The sequence below is a fragment of the Dermacentor albipictus genome, chromosome 6 (assembly GCF_038994185.2).
Source record: "Dermacentor albipictus isolate Rhodes 1998 colony chromosome 6, USDA_Dalb.pri_finalv2, whole genome shotgun sequence".
Lineage (NCBI taxonomy): Eukaryota > Metazoa > Arthropoda > Arachnida > Ixodida > Ixodidae > Dermacentor > Dermacentor albipictus.
Window position 1 is genome coordinate 3,385,697 of NC_091826.1, and position 23,003 is coordinate 3,408,699.

General features: G+C 44.4%; 1 protein-coding gene and 1 pseudogene across 13 annotated transcripts in view; both read right to left on the reverse strand.

Annotated features, from left to right (window-relative positions):
- Positions 1-17,638, reverse strand: part of LOC139061400 (uncharacterized) — a 29,509-nt pseudogene extending 11,871 nt beyond the window's left edge.
- The window catches only part of LOC135917043 (G/T mismatch-specific thymine DNA glycosylase-like), a 436,020-nt gene that overhangs the window by 386,432 nt on the left and 26,585 nt on the right, over positions 1-23,003 (reverse strand). For 3 of the 13 annotated variants that reach the window (XM_065450531.1, XM_065450533.1, XM_065450532.1), the window contains exon 2: positions 14,964-15,050. The exons of the other annotated variants lie outside the window; for them this stretch is intronic. The gene's annotated coding sequence lies outside the window, so the exon portion shown is untranslated. The remainder of the gene's footprint in view (positions 1-14,963; positions 15,051-23,003) is intronic. 13 annotated transcript variants of the gene reach the window in all.

Here is a 23,003-nt window from a genome sequence, read left to right on the forward strand (position 1 = left end):
TAGCTGGTAACATACAGGAATTCTACAGCATTAACGAGAGGGTGGCAGGTCTTGTTGTGAAACTTAATATGAGGTACAGAATGAAGATTGTACAGGCGCACGACCCTACATCCAGTCATGATGACCAGGAAGTTGAAAGCTTCTATGAAGACGTGGAATCGGCGATGGGTAGAGTGAAAACTAAATACACTATACTAATGGGCGACTTTAATGCCAAGGTAGGCAAGAAGCAGGCTGGAGACAAGGCAGTGGGGGAATATGGCATAGGCACTAGGAATATCAGGGGAGAGTTATTAGTAGAGTTTGCGGAACAGAATAATATGAGGATAATGAATACCTTCTTCCGCAAGCGGGATAGCCGAAAGTGGACGTGGAGGAGCCCGAACGGCGAGACTAGAAATGAAATAGACCATACTCTACGCTAACCCTGGCATCATACAAGATGTGGACGCGCTCGGCAAGGTGCGCTGCAGTGACCACAGGATGGTAAGAACTCGAATTAGCCTAGACCTGAGAAGGGAACGGAAGAAACTGGTACATAAGAAGCCGATCAATGAGTTAGGGGTAAGAGGAAAAATAGAGGAATTCCAGATCAAGCTACAGAGCAGGTATTCGGCTTTAGCTCAGGAAGAGGACCTTAGTGTTGAAGCAATGAAAGACAACCTTGTGGGCATCATTAAGGAGCGTGCAATAGAAGTCAGTGGTAACTCCGTTAGACAGGATACCAGTAAACTATCGCAGGAGACGAAAGATCTGATCAAGAAACGCCAATGTATGAAAGCCTCTTAACCCTACAGCTAGAATAGAACTGGCAGAACTTTCGAAGTTAATCAACAAGCGTAAGACAGCTGACATAAGGAAGTATAATATGGATAGAATTGAACATGCTCTCAGGAACGGAGGAAGCCTAAAGACAGTGAAGAAGAAACTAGGAATTGGGAAGAATCGGATGTATGCGTTAAGAGACAAAGCCGGCAATATCATTACTAATATGGATGAGATAGTTCAAGTGGCTGAGGAGTTCTATAGAGATTTATACAGTACCAGTGGCACCCACGACGACAATGGAAGAGAAAATAGTCTAGAGGAATTCGAAATCCCACTGGTAACGCCGGAAGAAGTAAAGAAAGCCTTGGGAGATATGCAAAAGGGGAAGGCAACTGGGGAGGATCAGGTAACAGCAGATTTGTTGAAGGATGGTGGGCAAATTGTTCTAGAGAAACTGGCCACCCTGTATACGCAATGCCTCATAACGTCGAGCGTACCGGAATCTTGGAAAAACGCTAACATAATCCTAATCCATAAGAAAGGGGACGCCAAAGACTTGAAAAATTATAGACCGATCAGCTTACTGTCCGTTGCCTACAAAATATTTACTAAGGTAATCGCAAATAGAATCAGGAACACCTTAGACTTCTGTCAAGCAATGGACCAGGCAGGATTCCGTTAAGGCTACTCAACAATAGATCATATTCACACTATCAATCAGGTGATAGAGAAATGTGCGGAATATAACCAACCCTTATATATAGCGTTCATTGATTACAAGAAAGCATTTGATTCTGTCGAAACCTCAGCAGTCATGGAGGCATTACGGAATCAGGGTGTAGACGGGCCGTATGTAAAAATACTGAAACATATCTATAGCGGCTCCACAGCCACCGTAGTCCTCCATAAACAAAGCAACAAAATCCCAATAAAGAAAGGCATCAGGCAGGGAGATACGATCTCTCCTATGCTATTCACAGCGTGTTTACAAGGTGTATTCAGAGACCTGGATTGGGAAGAAATGGGTATAAAAGTTAATGGAGAATACCTTAGTAACTTGCAATTCACTGATGATATTGCCTTGCTTAGTAACTCAGGAGACCAACTGCAATGCATGCTCACTGACCTGGAGAGGCAAAGCAGAAGAGCAGGTCTGAAAATTAATCTACAGAAAACTAAAGTAATGTTTAACAGTCTCGGAAGAGAACAGCAATTTACAATAGGCAGCGAGGCACTGGAAGTCGTAAGGGAATACATCTACTTAGGGCAGCTAGTCACTGCGGATCCGGATCATGAGACGGCAATAATCAGAAGAATAAGAATGGGCTGGGGTGCGTTTGGCCGGCATTCTCAGATCATGAACAGCAGGTTGCCATTATCCCTCAAGAGAAAAGCGTATAATAGCTGTGTCTTACCACTACTCACCTACGGGGCAGAAACCTGGAGGCTTACGAAAAGGGTTCTACTCAAATTGAGGACGACGCAACGAGCTATGGAAAGAAGAATGATAGGTGTAACGTTAAGGGATAAGAAAAGAGCAGATTGGGTGAGGGAACAAACGCGAGTTAATGGCATCTTAGTTGAAATCAAGAAAAAGAAATGGGCATGGGCAGGACATGTAATGAGGAGGGAAGATAACCGATGGTCATTAAGGGTCACGGACTGGATTCCAAGGGAAGGGAAGCGTAGCAGGGGGCGGCAGAAAGTTAGGTGGGCGGATGAGATTAAGAAGTTTGCAGGGACAGCATGGCCACAATTAGTACGTGACCGGGGTTGTTGGAGAAATATGGGAGAGGCCTTTGCCCTGCAGTGGGCGTAACCAGGCTGATGATGATGATGATAAAAAACTACGAAGCCTTATGTATCAAGAAGGGTAGAAATATATTTGCTGTTCTGTATCGCCCTCCTAGCGGTTCTATGGCTCATTTCCTAACATTTATTGATCGCATTCTGCTATGAAGGTTATGTATGGATGTAAAGCTATGAATTATATGCTTACTGTCGGTGAAGATTTTAATATGAATGTCTTGAACTCAGTTACAAGTAATCAATTTTTATCAGTGCTTGAGTACAACTCTTTTAAACATGTCATTACAATGCCAACACGAGTTACTGAATCAACAATGTCGTTGCTAGACACGTTTGTTACCAATTCTATGACAGAAGAAAGAATTTCAGGGGTGTTAAGTTGCGACATAAGCGATCACTTGCCTATATTTGTTTTCCTAAAAATGCACACCAACCCGGCATACGTGAAACCAGAGGAATTCTTGTACCACTCAGTGACATCTGGAACATTGGAGCACTTTAGGCACCATATCAAGCAATTGGATTGGAATGATATTTTGACCGATGGAGATACAAACAAGTCATATAATAACTTTATAACAACATTTAAAGAACTTTACTTTGAATCGTTTTCTCTTAAGACATATCACAGACCAAACAAATTATGGAAACCATAGATAAACTATCTCAAGCGACAGATAAACCATAAAGACAGGCTTTACCAGCAGTTCATTAAAACACGCAATGCAGTCTTATGGGCCGAATACAATACTTAGAAATAAGTTGAATAAAGAAAAATAAAGGGCAAAAAGGGACTGCTACTACCACATCATCGATCCACAACGTCCAGAGCGATGCAATACCATATGAAAAAAAACTAAATGAAGTACTGAATCAAGGAGCCACTCCCACTAATACCGATAATCTGGAAACAGAATGAAAAACATTAAATGGAATTGCGCTTGCAGAACAATTCAATCATTTCTTCGTGAAAATAGGAAGTACCAGCCACAGCCCACAAACAGCAACCGGCATAAATCCGATACCAAACACGCTTTTTCTTAAACCAACTTCCAGTTCTGAAGTAATTACACTATTCAGTAGAATAAAATATAGCCGCAGCTGTGATTCTGATGGCATAGAAATGCAATCAATAAAGTATGTATTAGATGTCATAGCAGAAGTACAAACACATATCTACAACTTGGTGTTATCAACAGGTATTTTTCCAATGCTCATGCAGCTAGTAAAAGTTACCACTATATACAAAACAGGAGATAAAAACAATTTAAGCGATTATTGACCAATATATATACTCCCCATTTTCTCTAAATGTATTGAAAAAATAATAAACGATAGAATTGATATCTTTTTCAGAAAGTACAATCTTATTACCGAACGTCAATATGGTTTCAAAAAGAAACGTTCAACTAAATGTGCTCTATTAGAACAGGAAGAAATCATATTATACAATATCGAAAAGAGGCTTTCAACACTTGCATTAAATTTGCACTACAGTAAAGCCTTTGATCGCGTAAGTCATGAATTATTATTAAATAAATTAAAATGCTATGGATTTAGAGGAATCTCACTCAAACTTATTCAGCCGTATTTGAGTGCGCGGTCTCAGTACATTGAAATACATGGCTTTAAATCACGCACGCAACAAATTAAAATCGAGTGCCACAAGGCACCATTCTAGGACCTGTATTATTTTTATATTACATCAATGACATAATGAACAGTGATGAAGATTGTAAATTTATCATTTATGCTGATGATTGCACACTATTTCTTACTGGAAAAAAAGTTAGGTACTCTCGAGGTACTAACAGCAAACACTTGTTATAAGCTTCACGATTGGTGAACTAAAAACAATTTAACGGTAAATGAAACAAAAACAAAATGTGTCCTTTTTCGAGCCCTTGGCACATCCCTACAGTTAACTAACCATATTACCCTAGGCCCACACACAATTGCAGTAACCAAACCAATTAAGACACTTGGAGTAATTTTTAATGAACATGTATCCTGGAATGAGCAAATAGATCAGATTTCCATTTAATTTCATTTATTTACCTTAAAGACCCCTCTAGGGGGTATTACAGCAGGGGTGGTGTTCATAAAGAATAAATAAAAGACTCAATTTTGTGACAACAGGTGCTCAGTCACATTGGCAGAAAAAGATGATGGACAAGCTGAAAGCGATGATATTGTGAGGAAGGCAGTTCCAGTCTTTGACTGCATGAGGAAAAAAGATGCTGAAAAATTAACAGTTCTCACACATGTACGGAAAACTTGCAGCTAGTGACCAGAACGAGGAGATATGTATGCGGGCGGTGTGATGTAAGGAGCACTGCTAAGTGATGAATAGTAAAGCTTATAGGATAGACAAAGTATTGCTATGCGTCAGCGGAGGTATAAAGCTTGGAGCCCAGATTCCGCTTTGAGGGTAGTAACTTCGTGAGAATAAGATGAGTGAACAAATCTGATGGCACGATTTTGTACCACTTCAAGGTCATCTACGAAGCATACTTTGCGGGGACCATATCGCTGACGCATACTCTAGCTTTGAATAGATAAGCGACTTATAGGCTAGTAATTTAACGTTTAATGCTTAAGATTAGCTTGAAGCTGAGACGCGTGGTTGGTGCTTTAAACTGTTGTCAATGTCTTTTGCCTCTTACCATGAAGCAACTTATTTATCAAACTCTCTTCCATGCTCGCTTGAACTACTGTGCTTCAAAATGGGGAAACACTACATTAACCAATTTGAATAAGGTAAAAATACTTCAGCAAGCTATTAGGGCAATAGAAAACATACCATACCTTGAACACACCAGACAACTTTTTGTTAAGCGTAAAATTGTTATGGCGAACGATATATACAAATGCAGGCCGAGTGAGTGAGTGAGTGAAGTAACTTTATTTTGGTCCAGAGAGACACAGGGAAGACCCCACGCCACCCGGCTAGTCCCACGTAGGGACCGCCAAGCCGAGCTTGACGGCCCGATCGCGGGCACTCTGGACGGCCAGGGTTTGGTCGTTGAGTTCGGGGCTGCCCAAGAGTGCAGCCCACCTATCCTCGCTGAAGGAGGAGCCAATGGCTTCACACTCCCACAACACATGGTCCAATGTTGCCCTTAGTCCACAGGCAGGGCAGTCCGCACTGGGATATCTTTCAGGGTATATGGCATGAAGAACCGCGAGGTTAGGGTATGCACGGGCTTGTAGAAGTCGAAGGGTAACCGCCCGCGCCCTACGTAAGGTGGGGTGCGGGAGGGGGAAGACCCGTCTTGACAGATACTAGTGCGTGGTGATCTCATTAAACGTAAGCAAGGGTTCCCCGCGGGGCTGGGCGACTGCTGAGGCGGCGGGTCAGTGAGTTCTCGCGCGGCCTCGTGTGCGCCCTCGTTAGGGTTAGAGGGAGAACCCTCAATTGACCCCAAGTGAGCGGGAATGCAGGCTGCTACAATCCTACATTAGTGCAAATTGCGAGAAGCTTGACACATTTCTCACACTTGAAAATCTTGAACATACTCAATGTATTTAGAACTGAGGTGAAACAGCGCGAAAAAGACGAGGACACAAGGAAACAAATAGCACAGACAAGCGCTGACTGCCAAGTGGAAGTTTATTTGAAATTCACCGGACATTTATACCTTCTTCAGCATAGGCATGCGCACATCAGTCACAAAAACATCTGCAAATCAACATTTTAATCTTTCTTCCAAAAATGTGATTTCTTTTCCCGACAAGGCAAGAGAGGGAGTGCTTACACATTTATCGCCTTCCTTTCTTATATGAAAGGCCTCTACTATTTCCCTTTCCTTCTTACTCTTTCCTTTCCCTATGAATTTTGTCTTTTCAAATATGGGGGTGCAGGGACACTTGTTACAGTGTCCAGCTAAATGACTCCCATAGCCATTCTTTACGTTAGTGCTGTGCTGACGAGCTCTTTCATTGAAGCACTGTCTCGTTTGACCTATATAAGATTTCCCACCAATGTATTTACTTCCATCGGTATAAACCACCCTGGAAAACTCCATTCTCATGCACTATTTATGGAATGCAAAGGCTTAGCCGCACATTACTAAGCACTCTTAATGCATATGAGCAGCAAGACATTGAAATCAAAACACTAAACCCCAGCAATGTAATTAGTTTGTTTTTGTAACTGCGCATTTCTTAAATTGTGTTGCTTTATATCATTATGTTTTCACTTAGCTTAGAACTACAATGCCATTTGTTTTCTCTTGCTTTATTATGTGCGAATATGATGCTATATGTACTATAATTATTTTTCGTACCGGTGTACAATAATTATTTGCTTTCGCTTGTGTGTTTACCCTGTCACTTTAATTATTCACTTTTTGCTTGTATAATTCTTCGCTTTTTGCTTGCACATTTACCCTGTCATTGCTCCTACAGGGTGGACGGTGCTTAGTCAAGCTGCAGTATCCGCAGCTTTGTCGCCATCTCCCCTTTTTCACAGATGTTTTTGTTTGGTGAAAATAAAACACTGACTGACTGACTGAATGAAGAACACGTCGTGGCTTATGCCAGCCGTACCCTTAAAAAAGCCAAGACGAATTATACCATTACAGAGAAGGAATGCTTAGCCATCATTTGGGCATTGGACAAGTTTCGTCCTTATCTCTACGGCTACCCTTTCAGCATTATCACTGACCATCACACCCTTTGTTGGCTCGCCTCCTTGAAAGACCCGTCAAGCTGCCTCGGCCGTTGGGCGCTTTGCCTGCAGGAATATGACATTCGTGTTGTGTACCACTCTGGTCGAAAGCATTCCAACGCTGACATCCTCTTTCACTTGCCAATGACACCTGATGTGGCTACTCTACCTGTTCCTTCTCCGACCTCAGACCCGTCACTGCTGACCGCTATTGACATGCCCTATGAGCAACGCAAAGACCCATTGCTTGTCCTGCTGCTCGACTACCTTTCCACTCCATCGGTCGTTCCTTCAACATGAATGCTACGCCATCAAGCATCCGACTTTGCCCTGTGAGAAAACACCCTCTACCGCCACAACTATATGCCTGACGCTCGGAAATGGCTTCTGGCTATCCCTCGTCACATGCACTCCGATATGTGCGCATACGTCCATGCTGACCCTCAAAGCGCCCATGCCGGTGTCCTAAAAACCTTCACAAAGCTGCATCAACGATATTTCTGGTGTGGAATGTATCGCTTTGTGCAGCAGTATGTTCGACCATGCACCGCCTGCCAACAAATCAAAACTCCCCCATTTGCCCTACTGGCCCACTACAGCCTCTACCGTGCCCTGCTCGACTGTTTGACCGCGTAGGCATCGAGCTCTATGGCCCGCTCCCACACAACGGATGTGGAAACCGCTGGATTATTGTTGGCGTCCATCACCTGATGCGCTACGCCGAGACCTCAGCTCACCACACGCGACACTGTAATGTTCATTCTTTGCAACTTTGTCCTTTACCATGGTGCTCCTCGAGAATTACTCAGCGATAGGGGTCTTCTTGTCAGAAGCGATACAATCCCTCCTTCGTGAGTGCCAGATCATTCACCGAAAGTCGACCGCGTATCACCCCCACACGAACAGTCTCACGGAGTGCTTCAACTGAACATTGGGCAACAAGTTGAGGATGTACATCTCGTCCGACCACACCAATTGGGACATCGTACTCCCGTTCGTTACTTTCGCTTATAACACCACGACACAAGCGACCACCTGTATTTCACCTTTTTTTCTCTTGTATGCGCGTGAGCCTTCGTGTCCTCTGGATACTATCCTGCCCTACCGACTTGACGCTTCTGAGTGCACAACTATTTCCGAAGTCACCCAATAAGCTGAAGATTTCCACCAGCTGGCTTGTTCTTTGACCAGCGAGTATCAGGGGCATCATAAGACCAGACACGACAGTCATCAGGCCACGCCCGCCTTCTCTGCTGGTTCCCTTGTGTCACTATGGATACCACCTCGCTTGCCTGGCCATTTTTCTAAACTACTTGTGCGGTACCACGGTCCGTACCGGATCATCGACACCTCCTCCCCTGTGAACAATATCGTTGAGCCCGTCATGTCATTGCCGGACCTTCATTGTCGAGGTCTGGAGACAGTGCATGTTAACCGGCTGAAGCCTTATTTCAACCCCCTCATCTCCCTGAGTCACCAAGAAGGCTCCGTTTCACACCTGGGGCCAATCTAATGAAGCATACGCGCCTTGTGTTTGCGATAGCAGCTCAGAGATGACGACGACACGTGCTGTGATTAGCAAGAGAGCTCGGGCTGTTCTCTGCTGCTAGGCTGCTGTTTATCTGCTGCTCCTCACCTTTAATTAAAGATCATTACACTTGGAGTACTCAAAAAGCTGTACGGAGGTAGGCTTCAAAGGGCAAGTACTTGTAAAAAGATGGTGGTAGAGTTCTCCTGCTAGAATAGTGACAGACGATCCCATATCAGCCAGAAATGATATAGCCTGACCTTCCCCACAGACGGATGTGTAAATGCCATGTTTGTGTCCCTTAACAACACAAATTGTTTTTTTTTTTTGCTGCCATGTGAGCTAGAGCCGTCATCCTCAACTTGTCGAACTTTCGCTGAATGACCAGACGACTTACACATAAAATCTAGATGCCCAATTTTCCCACAGCGCCAACATCTTCACTTGCGCACCTTACATGACGGCTATTTGCAAGATGGCAACTTGCTCCACAACGATAGCATGCTCGAAGGTTCATAGGACCTTGTACTGGAAGCTGCACACACACTTTGGCTTTGGACTTGTCATGATGTACATGGCCATCTGTCTGTTCTGATGATTGAGGAAAACTTTGTGCTTTTTTAGTGTGATGAACTGAAGCATCATTGCAAAATTCATTAGCTTGGCTCACTGCCTGTTTGTACTGATTTGTGATCATGAGGGCGTCAGTGAGGAGCCTTCAGTAACTAACCATTCAAGTAAATGATGACTTGCTGTTTTCGAAACAAGCTGATCACGCAGCAGCTCATGGGTAAGGCTTCCACAATTACAGTCGGCAATGAGGGTTTGTAAAGCAGCAATCTATTCTTTCACTGTCTCACCTGCACGTTGAGCTTGGCAATGAACTGCAGTCGAGCCACAATGACATTGACTGAACAGTTGAAATGGTGAGAAAGCAAGAAGATGGCAGAGTCGTAAGCATCCTTCATCAACACGGTGTCAGCTACACTTGGAGGGCCAGTGACGACAAGTCTGCTGACTTCAGTGTAGAGAAAATCCGCTGCCCCTTCATGCCAAGGCAGGTGAGAAGAATCACTCTGCGGCATTCGGCTGGAAACTCAGTGGCCTGCACGGCAGTTTTTAGCTCATGCGCACCTTTCCTCACCAAAATTCAAGTCGTGATAGTTGGCGCACTATTTCATGCCCAGTGTCACCGAAGGTTCCCTTTTAGGCAGACCAACTACTGGTTTTGCCCTATGCACCATCACTGAAGGGTCACATTGGCAGAGCATCCACCGAGCAGAGACAAAGGCCACAAAACAAGCCCCCTCCGCGAAGGAGCAAGCACCCTGGAAATCCCCTGTCACCTGCGCAGAAGGGGGCGCTCCCTCAAAACCCTACGGCGATGACAAGGAGGGCAGCCCGGGTGAAGAGCCAGCTGGAGATACGAAACCAGCCACCCCTATTGGGTGTTGGGATCGTCTTTTTTAAGTTTCTTAAACTGCCCAAAGAGTGCCGAAGGGACCACACGATGACCCGTTTTGTAAATAATTGCACATAGTTATGCAACAGCCTCAGGGAGGCAAAGCGCTGAAACGTGGCTGGTATTGCAATGAGCGCGTGGGAGCGCATGGTTCACTCTGCAGGGTCACAACGAGCTCAGCCAAAATCACATGCTGAGACAAGGGTTGCCTATGTGAAGTTACAACTTTGGATTAGCCAATCATTTTTCTTCAAAAAGGTCTCAGCGACCCACTTCGCCGAAACCAGGCATGCTACTCTCCCTCCTTCTCTGTCCTTCTTTCCCTTGTTCATTGTTTCTTAGGCTACTCGTTTCTCTGTGTTTTACCTAGCACATTTCATTTTGCTTTTGTGTATGTGTTTATTTGTGTATGTCTTGTCTTGCTTGCATGTTATTGATTTATTTGTACCTATGTGTCTTGTGCTATGAGTGTTTTGCATGAGTTTTCACTGCCGTGTTGAGCCAGCAGGTGATGTCGATGTGGATGGAGGCATGCCAACAGTGACGGCACGGCTTCGGATCAGGCTGTGCAGACAGGACGCTTGGCGCGGATCATGGCCGTGCTAAGGAGCAGCCACCACCAGAAGCACCGGCACCAGAGGCCACTGCCAGACGCTGTTGAAGCGGCGTAACGTCACACGTGTGGCATGTGGGCCTGGTGTTTGGACTATCGAGAGATTATTTGCATGAACTTTGTCTTTGTATGTCTTTCAAAGTGCTTACCTTATTTGCTTTTGTTCAGATTGATGGTGTGGTGAGGCCGATGTTTTCTTATTTTCACTTGTTTGCATTTGTGTCCAAATGCCATTGTGTATCTAAGCGTTTGTCTTTTTATTGTTATCCTTGCTTTTTTTTTTCATTGGTGGATGTTTTATTGCACATGTTCGCGTTAAAGCATAGGTTAGCATGAATTTTTGCTTTGTTGCGTGCGTCAGACCTATGCCTGTTTAATTTATTCTAATGGCTTGTTTCTTTTTTTTTTCTTCTCTCTTTCTTTCTTTCTTTTAATGAGGGGGTGGGGGGGGGGGAGGCTGGTGACTTTTGGTTTCTATCTGTTCCAGCAGAACTTTTTGTTGGGCTAGTTGGTGCATATTACTGAAGTAATATTACTGCATATTACATATTACTGTTTGGCGCTATAGTACTTCAGTTCTATCTGTTAATGGGTAGCTCTGGTGCTGCATAGTATTGACTGTTTGTTGCTTTCTGTATCTTGATTTGACTGGCACTGAAGCCGCCAGCCTTGCATTCTTGGGCAGCATTTTTCAGGGGGGAGGGTGCTCGCGGTGGATTCATGGTGCTGTTACGTTGCGTTGCATTTCTGCGGGCTTCATCTACCTCTCCTCCCTGCCTGGATGGGATGGCGGTGGGTCATAAAACACTGCCAGTCGGCTGTCATCCCACACACAGGAAGGTCAACGGGCTTCACCCACTGACCAACTTTTTGGTGGGATTCGGGCACTGCTTGTGTGTGCTCCGGGCAAGCACGTGGAGACCACATTGGGGCGTCAGAAGGTGCATACGTATTCCTCTCTGTCGGCGGTGGCCCCGTTGTTCGCCGGCAGCTGATGATTACTTCAGCTCGTCGGGGTCCCGGCCTTGGCAAGCACAGGTACTCTTCCGTCGTCTTGATGGTCTTGATGTCCTGAGGCAACACCATCCGATCATGCCCCTGCCTGTTCTTCCATTCCTTTCTGCTTCCATTTTCTCTGCTGTGGGTTGCACGAAGGCAGGCACTCGCCGGAGGATAGGCAGCCTCCTTCTGCTGGGTTCTTTGTTTTCTCTGGTGGTGACAACACAGGAAGCTGATGCAGAAAGCTTGCCACCCAGTTTTCGTTTGTGCATATTTGCCAGCTTACCAAGCCTTCACTCACAACAAGAGTGACATTTTCAAAATTCTAGAAACAAAGTCTACTGATACGGCTTAATGCACCTCTTTAGTCACATAAGCCTCTTTAACTCTTTTAAGTGCGATGGACGAGTCTTACTCAGTTATAATATTTTTTAAGTAGGTGCTAAGGATGATAACATTTCGTCCATGGGTTTTGGCACTCTTTCAAAGTCCCAGTAATGGGCTGGGCTTGTCGAATGCATTTTTACGTTCTGGCGACTTTCTTCTTTCGCCACTCGGGGGACTACAGACTCTGTCCATCTACGCTTGTCCTGCAGAGATTTAAAAAATGGCTGCTGCCAGTAGTGTTTTGCCATGCCCATCACAAAAGCGCAGGTTTCATTTCAGTCAGTCGTCAAGCGATAGAGTACATTAATATACTCGCTGGCTCTTACAGAAAATTGATATTCAATCTAGACACTATGAGACTGTACAAGCCTCAAAAATTTATAAATTAAAGGGTACAGAGTACAGCAAAACTTTCCGTAAGTGCCAAAAAAATTACCTTTGTCCATTAAGGCAAACATTAAAAATTAGTTCGACAGCAAATCACAGAAACCCTCGAAACTGAGAGACATTGTGAAAGGCCAACAGTTGCGGTGTTGCTCCTTTCCTTGTGCCCAGCTGCGTAGGCATTTTGTGACTACAGCCTGTCCAGTCATGATAGAATGGAATCCTTGTGGTTCATGTGAAGACAGAAAAGCAGCACCTTCAGTGATGTGTGTTCGTCTTGGTATACATTCCCTGAAGCAGTGGTGGAGAGCAGAAAGAGCTAAGCCAGATTTCATAAGCCTCTCGTCGTCACCCTGTGACTTTTGAAGAGAAGGAAATTATTCAAGGGAAGCAAACACGAAACACACGCCCCCTGCACAGCCCACAGCTGTGTTTGTGAAATGAAGAACAAGGAACGCCTGTCCGAAGAACGAGACTTCCTTGATGAAGTGCCTGTTGTTTCCAGAATGGTGATGCATGCATACACGACAGGGGGAGCATGCAATGAAGAGCAGATTTCCAATTTAAGCTGCAAATGCTGACAACCACCTTTTCCATAACTCTTTTACTAGGGTCACTCCACGCCAACTGTCTGAAACGCGGTGCTCAAACAATATCGATGTTTTTTCTAAAATTTCTGAAAAAATTACAAGAAATAAGTATTAGTTGGACAGTACTGAACAAAATATTTTGTATGGAAAAAATTTTTGTGTCTGTGAGGGCCATTTTAATTTCATGAAATAGTGGAAAACCAGACGTGAAACAAACATTTGGCAAAAATCAACCGTTTTGCACATTATTTCTAACTTTGTGTTTCTGCGTTGCCTGAGCATTGTGCTTTCATTATAAAGCAATTTCACAAACTGCCTTAATGTGTTTATTCCTTGAACCGAAGTGAAAATGTACAAATTATAGCATTCTTGCAATTTCTTCTTACACAACAGATGGTCAGACAGAAAATCTGGAATTATTTTTATAGAGCTGTCTCTAAAATGTACTATCCTTTGAAACTATTTTTGCCAATGTGTGGTGCACAGCCTCAAAATTAAGGCTGAATTTGGCAAAAATGCTATTTTGACCTATGTTTAGGCGTAGGTAACACACTAAGGTGATCCACGGAAAAATATGCTAAATAGCGGTTATAATTGAGAAACATAACTTTTGCTGCAGAAATTTTATTCGAAGTAATTTTTGTTACCACTGAGAAACCTTTTCTTTAACCTGAGTTCCCCCATTACAATATTTTGGTTCATACTTCGACTTCACATCATAGCATGTTGGCGACCCACACAAACCAACTGAATTTCCTGCGCAAATAAGGATGTTGTATCCGCAACATGTGGTTTTCTGTTCTCTTTTTCGTACTTTATTCTTTGTATATTATGCCACGTGATCATTTCTAAGTTTTATGTCGTTTTTAAAAATTGCCTGAGCCAGATAGCAAATTTGTTGTTCTTGAACTGGATTATTTATTATGTGTTATGATTTATCATGCAAGTAATGTCCACTTCTCTGACTAGCCTGCTCAAGGACTAGAATTATGTTCCTTGCAATGGCTTATCTTTAAAGATTTCATAAAATTTAAATGTGATCACCCCATATAGAACGTCATGACAAACAAAGTCAAAAATATAACAATATCACTGACTTAATTACCACAATGTCCCGAATAACAAACAGCTGTACTTATTAGTTTCTTCATGCTTGGCATCACAAAGGCCCTTAGCTGTGTGTTTCAACAAAAGCTTCATAGACTACAGTCTATCTGGCCCCAAGTAGCTGGAATAATAGAAGAGACACATTACAGAACTAGTGAAATAAGCTCAATAAAGCTGCCTATCAACAATATTCACCAAATGCATTCGTCTTTTTTCACTGGTTTCACAGTGACTGAATGTGTGTTGTGCAAGTGGTGCTCCCTGTTCATGCTCATGAAAGGAATTTATCGCCCACTCTACCACTTTAAGCATATGCGGCCACACATGTATACTTCCAATAGCACAGAAGTGCACAATGTCCACGTACCTTAATAAGTATGCATACCTTGAGGATATAAATTCTGACAAACTTATGGCAGCCACGGTATTTATTGCTCTCCGCACATGCCACTACGTGCACCACCATGGTGTGTATTTCCGGCCAGTATGCTAGCGGGTGAAGTCGAAGCACAAGCCAATATATTGGAATGGTGAGACTGTCACAGACGAAATTCCTGCCACTTTATAAACACTTACTCAGCACGTAGTCATGCTGAATGTCACACAAGGCAAATGTGCTGATCAACAATGCGAGAAACACTCACCGGGGGAGGCCCCGGGACGGCTTGGAGGCGGGTCTGGCACCGCCACCGTTTCTCCGGACACGGGATGCTCACACGCCTTCACTGCAACTGGAAAAGAGAGCATTAGTTAACACAAAGAGAACTTTCATCAGCTTTGCATCGAGGCTAGGTATATGCTACAAAACCCGACTGAGAAGCAGAAATGTGAACATGCACCTATTTCAAGCATTGCAAATGTGTTCAATTAATAAATGTATGAGATAATGTATGAGATGTGTGGACAATGTTTATTAAACTATGGGGTTTTACATGCCAAAACTACACTATAATTATAATGTTTAAAAACAGCACAATGACATACACTGGACAACAGAACAGAGGATGGGACATGCATGGCGCTGACTTACAACTGCGTTTATTCGAAAGAACACAATGGCTTTTTGAAGCCTTACATCAAGTGTGCCCGCATGCTCGATGTGAATAAAAGCACCTGGCATTCTCAAAACATTGCCTCGTGGAAGCGGGTGAGATTAACACCGTTGTTCACCCCTGTTCAGCAAGCCCATTTTCTTCAAAGATAAAGATACGGCAGCCATCATGTTTTTTTCCAATTAACACAGTTGTAAGTCAATGCCATGTGTGTCCCGTCCTCTATTCTGTTGTCCAGTGTATGTCATTGCACTGTTTTAAATATTATGAAAAACCGCCAACTCACCTAATCTGTTGTTTTTCTTCAGTTCATTATAATTATGAAGCATGCCGTAGTAGAAGACTCCAGAAACTGACAACCTGAGACCTTTAAAGTGTGGGATCACACGTGCATCCTGATATCTCCGGAGTGGCCACATGGTTATCACACGATAATCACGTGCTCGATAGCGAAGGGTGGCTGGGAGGGGGCACGTTCGCCGCTTCCGCTGCTCTTCGCGCCTGACCGCGATGCCGAAGCCAAGGCACCCCGTTCCATCCTTTCCCTTTCTTGGGACCGGGGAGACTCCCTCTCCGCTGCTCGGGGAGAAGTGCTATTCTCCCGATGCATCTTTGTCTTTCGGCTGAGCAGCTTGCGACTGGCCACATCTCAATTCAGCCACTGAGACCGCCGCACGCAGTCCCCCTGCTGCGCTCGGCCTTTGTGAGCAACTGATCGCCCTAGGGCCCGAGCGCGGATCCCCTCTGGGTGAGCTGAACTCTTATTAGCCTCTTTCGTGGTTCTAACACTGTGTGGTTCCTTTCGCCTCAGACATGCGGAACGCTGTTGCTGTTGGTGCTTGTTGGTACTTCTATCTTAAGGTGTATAAACACCTTAGGTCGAGACTCACCCTGTCCCCCCTGGCCTGAACCCACCGTGGTCGCAACTCACTGCGAACCAAGGGTTAGGGGTCACAGCTCTGACTGTTAGGGCTGCTGCGAAAGTGCTAGCGGGCGACTGCCGCTCCGCCGGCGCTGTGCGATTCAGAGAAGGGTCAGGTGTGCACGCGCGAACTTGAGTAATACCCCTATAAAAGGGACTGACAACCAATTTTTAAAGGGACACTAAAGCAAAACAATAGATCAGTTTAGACTAATGAATAATTGCTTCAGAACCCTGCAGGCAGTCATTACAAAAAAAATAGTTTGATTATTAGATGAGAAAATGAAGATCCAAGTACCAGTATTTGAATTTCGTGCCAAAATCCCAGCGCCGGTACGTCAGCGTGACGTCAGGGATTCCAAAGTATGTTTTCGCATTTGGGCCGCGTTGGCTGAGTAAAGGTTCCCGAAACTTGCTATGTTATAATATTTGGTTCCTTTAGAACACAACGTAGTCAATCTGTACTGCTATATATAATTAGTAGGCCCTAGAAGATGCCATAAATATCCATGACGTCACAGCTATCAGGTGCGGGAACTTAGGTAGGCGTCGCCACCCGTATTTCGTTCTTGCGCTTTTTCTGGCTTACCGAACATCTTATCGTTGTAAGAGTGATGTTTTTTGGTGTTGTAGAAAGATAATTTACTGATGCAGAAGAAATCCTTTTTCATTTTAGTGTCCCTTTAAGGACCTAGTTGTTTATGGCACAATGCAAAGCTCACCCTCAGTAGTGTTTATCTGCAGCGGTTACTTCCAAAAGCGCATGGATATTTAGTAAGCAGAATTTTTCTATTTTCAACCACTTTTGAAAATAAAAAGCTGGTGCAATAAATTCATACTGTTGTGCAGACATTTCTTATATTTGTACACTGTTTTCCCCCAAGAACACGCCTACATCATGGCTAGCTGGTCCCCGTCATTGTAGTTCTGTCAATAGACGAGCCAAGCCAACTAATCAAAATGAAGGCAAAGGCAGCACCACTTTTCTGTTCACTACAATTGAAGGCTTATCTGTACATTGCAAATCAGGAAAAACCTATATTAATAAAAAGTAACTGTATTTCAACAATAATAAAAAGATCAGTAACCGCTTACACTAGTAGAAGGTCACGTGGTGGACCCCTTATGCAACTTCCTGATTTTGCCACGTGGGGTGCCAAGGGTCATTTTTTGCGGCCTTCTAGTGAGGAATAAAAATATAAATCCACATTTATTCAGGAAAACATGGCTCATTTTAGCCGCTACAATAGAGAACCATTCCATCAGCGAAGTTATCTCGATTCATGTTCTGAGTGGTTGTCTATCCCATTAACTTACCTATGCCCAATACCAGACACACAGGCATCCTTGCGTTTTGCCCCCATCAAAATGTGGCTGCTGCACCTAAGATTTGATCCCATGACCTAAATGTTATAAGGATGAATAAGCTACACTATGGAAAAAACAAATGTTCCGCAAATTGCTTGTCCAAGTAAATTTCGAGGCTGTGTTCACAAGAGTACTCGGTGTGTCAGGTAAAAACCTTGCACGAACTGAGAGTGTCAGGTGGGTGAGGGAGCCATATTAAGTGCCTTCAAAGGATAGCCATAAAATATGCTGGGTTGACAATTTGTAGACATTATAGTCTACAACTTATACAGTGGACATAAAGATGGGCTTCTGCTGCTGATGATGATACAGTCTGTATATTGCTACGGAACAGCCGACACAGTGTGGCTGCACTGAGGAGGACGAAAACGACATGTGTGCCCGTCTGATATAGCGTCGCCATTTTGGCCTCCAAGAGCTTCCGTAAATAAATTGTAAATAGTATTCGGCTTCAGCTTCACGTAACATTAATTTGGTGGAGGTGGACGTTCCCCGTACTCGTCATGGAGCTTCGCAGCGGTCGCAACGGCGACAATGCAACTTCGGCTCCTGCTGGCGGCACTTCGTCTACGCTAGCATCTCCGCCTGCAGCCCCGACCTACGTCGCCGTTTCCCCACCTCGGGATCCTGGTGTTTTCAACGGAGTCGGCAGTCCTGATGCTGACGACTGGCTCCGCTTATACGAACGTGTCAGCACCAGTCACAGGTGGGATCCGACTATTATGCTTGCCAGCATACTTTTCTACCTCAACGGAGCTCCATTGGCGTGGTTCCAGACTCACGAAGAGGAGATATCGAGCTGGGATCTCTTCAAAGACAAGCTACGCGACCTTTTCGGCAATCCGTTTGGTCGACAAGTCAATGCCAAGAAAGCCCTTGCCACACGTGTACAGACGTCGACTGAGACCTACGTGTCGTACATTCTCGACATCTTGGCCCTTTGTGCCATTCTAGCGTTTCAATTAGGTATTTCTGGTGAGGGGACCAAATGGGAGATGCATACTCGAGCTTGGGACGAACGAGAGTTAGGTAGGCTAGCTTGCGAACATTTGAAGGAACATTTCTTAAGTTGCGTCGCAAGTACCCCAACGATTGGGAGGCATTAGCTGAAATGGACGTGATATGGTCTGTCCAAGAAAGATTTGATGTGAATAGAACCCCTAGATACTTATATTGTGTAGCTGTTGTAACAGTGTAATTGTTAATATGGTAGGGATACTGTGAGGTTGCCGACTTCCGGGTAAAAGACATTACTTTGCATTTTGTGGTATTTAATGTCATTAGCCATTTATTGCACCAGTTATTGATTTGTTGAAGGTCTTGCTGAAGAATGAGATGATCATCTGAGTTTTTAATTGGGCAATAAATTATGCAGTCGTCGGCGAATATTCTGATGGTGGAGGACAAATTTTGAGGTAAGTCGTTAATAAATATTAGAAAAAGCAAGGGACCGAGGACGCTACCCTGTGGTACACCAGAAGAAACGTCTGTTACGGAGGAAGAGTATTTATTTGCAATAGTAAACTGCTGACGATTAGACAGGAAATTTCGGAGCCATGACAAGGTCAGACAGTCTAATTTAAGTGCGGAGAGTTTTGATATTAGGCGACAATGTGCTACACGGTCGAATGCCTTCGAAAAATCAAGGAACAAGCAATCAATTTGTAAGTTATAATTTAAGTTAGTGTGTAGGTCTGTTGTAAATTCAAATAATTGTGTATCGCACGAGAGGCCCTTCCTAAAGCCATGCTGATTATGAAAAAGGAAGTTGTTAGTCTCAAGATGTCTGTAAATATGCGAAGCGATAATGTGTTCAAGCAACTTGCAGGGAATGCATGTCAATGAAATGGGACGATAATTCTCACAGGAGTTCCTGTTGCCATTTTTAAATACAGGTATAACTTTCGCCATCTTCCAATCTGCGGGAAGGTGGCCTGTCGCAAGTGATTGTCTGAATATGTAAAAAAGAATTTTGCTAGATATTTCTACGGTATTCTTTAAAATCTTTGAGTTTATACCATCTATGCCACATGAAGAAGACATTTTAAGGTTATTTATGAGAGAAGAGAAGCCCTCCAAAGTGACTTAAATAGGTTCCGTGTATTGGTAGCCTAATTCTGAAACAAAAGGTATATTTGAAGTGTTCTCTTGTGTAAATACAGAGCTGAAGAATGAATTAAAGACCTCCGAACATTCACTGGCTAGAATAGAAATATTGCTGCTGTTATGTAATGACAATTCATCTGATTCGTTGTTAGGCTTTATTATTTTCCAAAACTTGGCAGGATTGTTCTTAAGCAGCTCAGGAAGATCATTAGAAAAATATTTATCTTTAGCTTCGCCTAAAGCTGAGCAGTACGATTTCAGGTACGTTTTGTAATTCTGCCACGCTGCTGATGTGCGATCTCGATTAGCGATATTGTACAAGCGGGCATAGAAGAAAGATTCTTCGTTTGTGCGTATCCACGTCGATACGCTTTTTGGATTACTGGACTCGCAAGAGTACCGACCTTCATTGACCTACAAGTCTACCTACAACACCAAAGGAGACGATGGGTAAAGACTACTACAAGATCCTCGGCATCAGCAAGGGTGCCAGCGACGATGACATCAAGAAGGCCTACCGGAAGCTCGCCCTCAAGTACCATCCCGACAAGAACAAGTCTGCGGAGGCCGAGGAGAAGTTCAAGGAGGTTGCCGAGGCGTACGAGGTGCTCAGCGACAAGAAGAAGCGGGACGTGTACGACCGCTTCGGCGAGGAAGGCCTCAAGGGCTGATAATGCATCCAAGTGGTGAGACGCGCAAGCTTTTGCATAAAATGAAGCAATTTCGCATCTAATTTGGGAGCTGAGTTATTGCACACGCAGATTAGTTTACGGACACAAAAATCCATGGAACCCTAACCATAAATAGCTTCGTAGTAAGATGTCCCTAATGGCATGGCATCAGTACTCGATCAAATCCCAATACATCTGATCAAAAACCTAGGTCCAAAGAGCAAGGCACTGCTGACGAATGGCATTAAACAAGTGATTAAAACGAAGACAATTCCCGTTGGATGGCGTAAAAGCAAGACTAACATCTACAAAGGCAAAGGTGACAAGGATAAGACGAGCTCGCACAGGCCAGTTACAGTAACGTCTGTGCTATATGGATAGGGTAGTTCGTTTTCGAGTAAAACCTGATTTTACCCAATTTTTACACCACAAACATGTTTCAGGAGAATTGAATTGAACCCGATTTCTCCCCAAATGAACCTTCCCAGTAGCAATCTCCACAATCATGAGCTGATGGTCTGCTGTTCTCTCCGGCGTTACTCCTGACTGGCAGCACATGGCTGCCAGTCGGGGAGTAACAAATTTAGGACGAGAAAAAAAAGCAAAGAAAATGGCGCTTTGCCTACTGCAGATTAGTCTTGGGTATGTGCACTTGCTTCCATGGCTATCATGTGAAAAGAACGGGTGGCGAGTAGGTGGGTGAGCTGAGCGGCGAAGATATTTCGGGCACAGGTTTTCTACCAGTGAGGGCCTGAACGCCTATATCATTTTCCTTCAGAGCCTGCGTTACAGTGACCTAGACACGCTCGTAGATCGACCTTGTTGAGAACCATGCAGCGTTCTGCATCCCCTGCGATTCACACAGCTTGTGATATCCTCTTTCGACTGCCCACAAAAGAAGGGAAAGAAGCCACTGCACTCAAAATTCTGTTTTGACAGGAACAGCAAGATTCCGAGAATGGTGGCATATTTCCGATTGAAAGGTCTTCAAAAAAGGGTCATGTTTTAGTGTGGGAGGGAGAGAGAAAGACAAACGAGAGAATGTGACCAGCAAGTGATAGGAGGTTGGTGTCTCAGGTTTTCCCACAGGTTTTTTCGACAAATTCGAAGCACTGATAACAAAGAACTCACCAGCCACCTGGAAAGAAGGAACTGGCGATGAAGTGTGTCATGCATCTGACTGGTTTAGAGTGCAAATTCTAACCAATGAGATGCATGATCACCATCGTCACTTCCCATTACCAGGGGCGACTGGTGAGTGGCAAAACCACTGTTGCCAACATAAGGCTTCAGTACGCAGCACGGGAAAATTCAGTGTGAAAATGGGAATAAAATGAAAGACACTGTATGGCTGGTGTAAAGAGCATAAAGATCTCAGATCGCAACGAAAGAAGGTGAAGGCAGTCAGACATCAGTGTGCAAATACTGCAACACTGTGATGGTCATCGATCCAGCGAAGAAGCCCTAGCATCATCTCGTCATAAGAAGTTCAAAACGCAGGACGCTGAGAAGGCAGGAACATCTCGGCAGATGCTCCTTGGTATGTCCTGTAGACAACGTGTAGACAAAGCGGATGGCGTAATCCATGACTTCGTTCGTGCCCTAGCGCACATTGGAATCAGCATGCACCAGGCGGACAGACCTCTGGGGGACTGTATACAAATACTGCAAAGCTGCGAAGGCCATGCCAACAGGACAAAGATTTCGGCTGAAATACCTGAAAGACGCTTTTGACAAGGACATTGTGAAAATCCGCGATGACATGCGAGATGTGAAAGCGAGTGTCATCGACGAATCCCCAGGCATCACTGGAGTGCCTACCATCAACACTCTTTTGTGCTACTATAGCCAAAAGCCGTGAAGAAGCAGGTTGTTTTGGTCGATGTCGACAGAAAGTGCTTCGAACAGCTACACGGCGACCACCATAGTCAGCAAGGCTCTCCTTACTGTAGGCAAGATGTGGCAAGACGTTGTGGCTCTAGCCACAGACTCAGCGGAGTACATGCGAAAAATGGTAAGAGAAATCTGTCAAGCTGAAGGGATCCAAATCTTGCATGTGAAAGATTTAGCACACCTGATTCATGCGAGTGTTGACCACGCCATTTCTTTACCGTTCATGTCAACATTTTGATCCATAGTGATCAAGTTTGGAGCGTTATTTAAGCACGCTAACGAGCTCTACCAAGAGTACATCAAAACAGCTAGTTTCTAAGGCAACACCGCATTCACTAGAGACGCTTTTGTACCGCTTTGAAGCATTGAACTCGTGGCTGAGTGGTAGCGCCTCCGTCTCACACTCCGGAGACCCTGGTTCGATTCCCACTCAGCCCATCTTGCAAGTTGTTTTTTATTCATGAAGTGCCTGCTGGGATGTATCGCTCACGGCCAACGCCGACGACGCCGACACCGACACCGACGCCGACGACACCGGCTTTTCTGCGACACGAGCTCCTTAACGCTGTCGCGTTAAAATTTGTGCCTCTAATGGCCTCTTTGGACCTGATGTTAAGAAGCCACCTTCTGTTGTCCCGAACAGATGGCAAAACTTCTACAAAGCACTTGTGG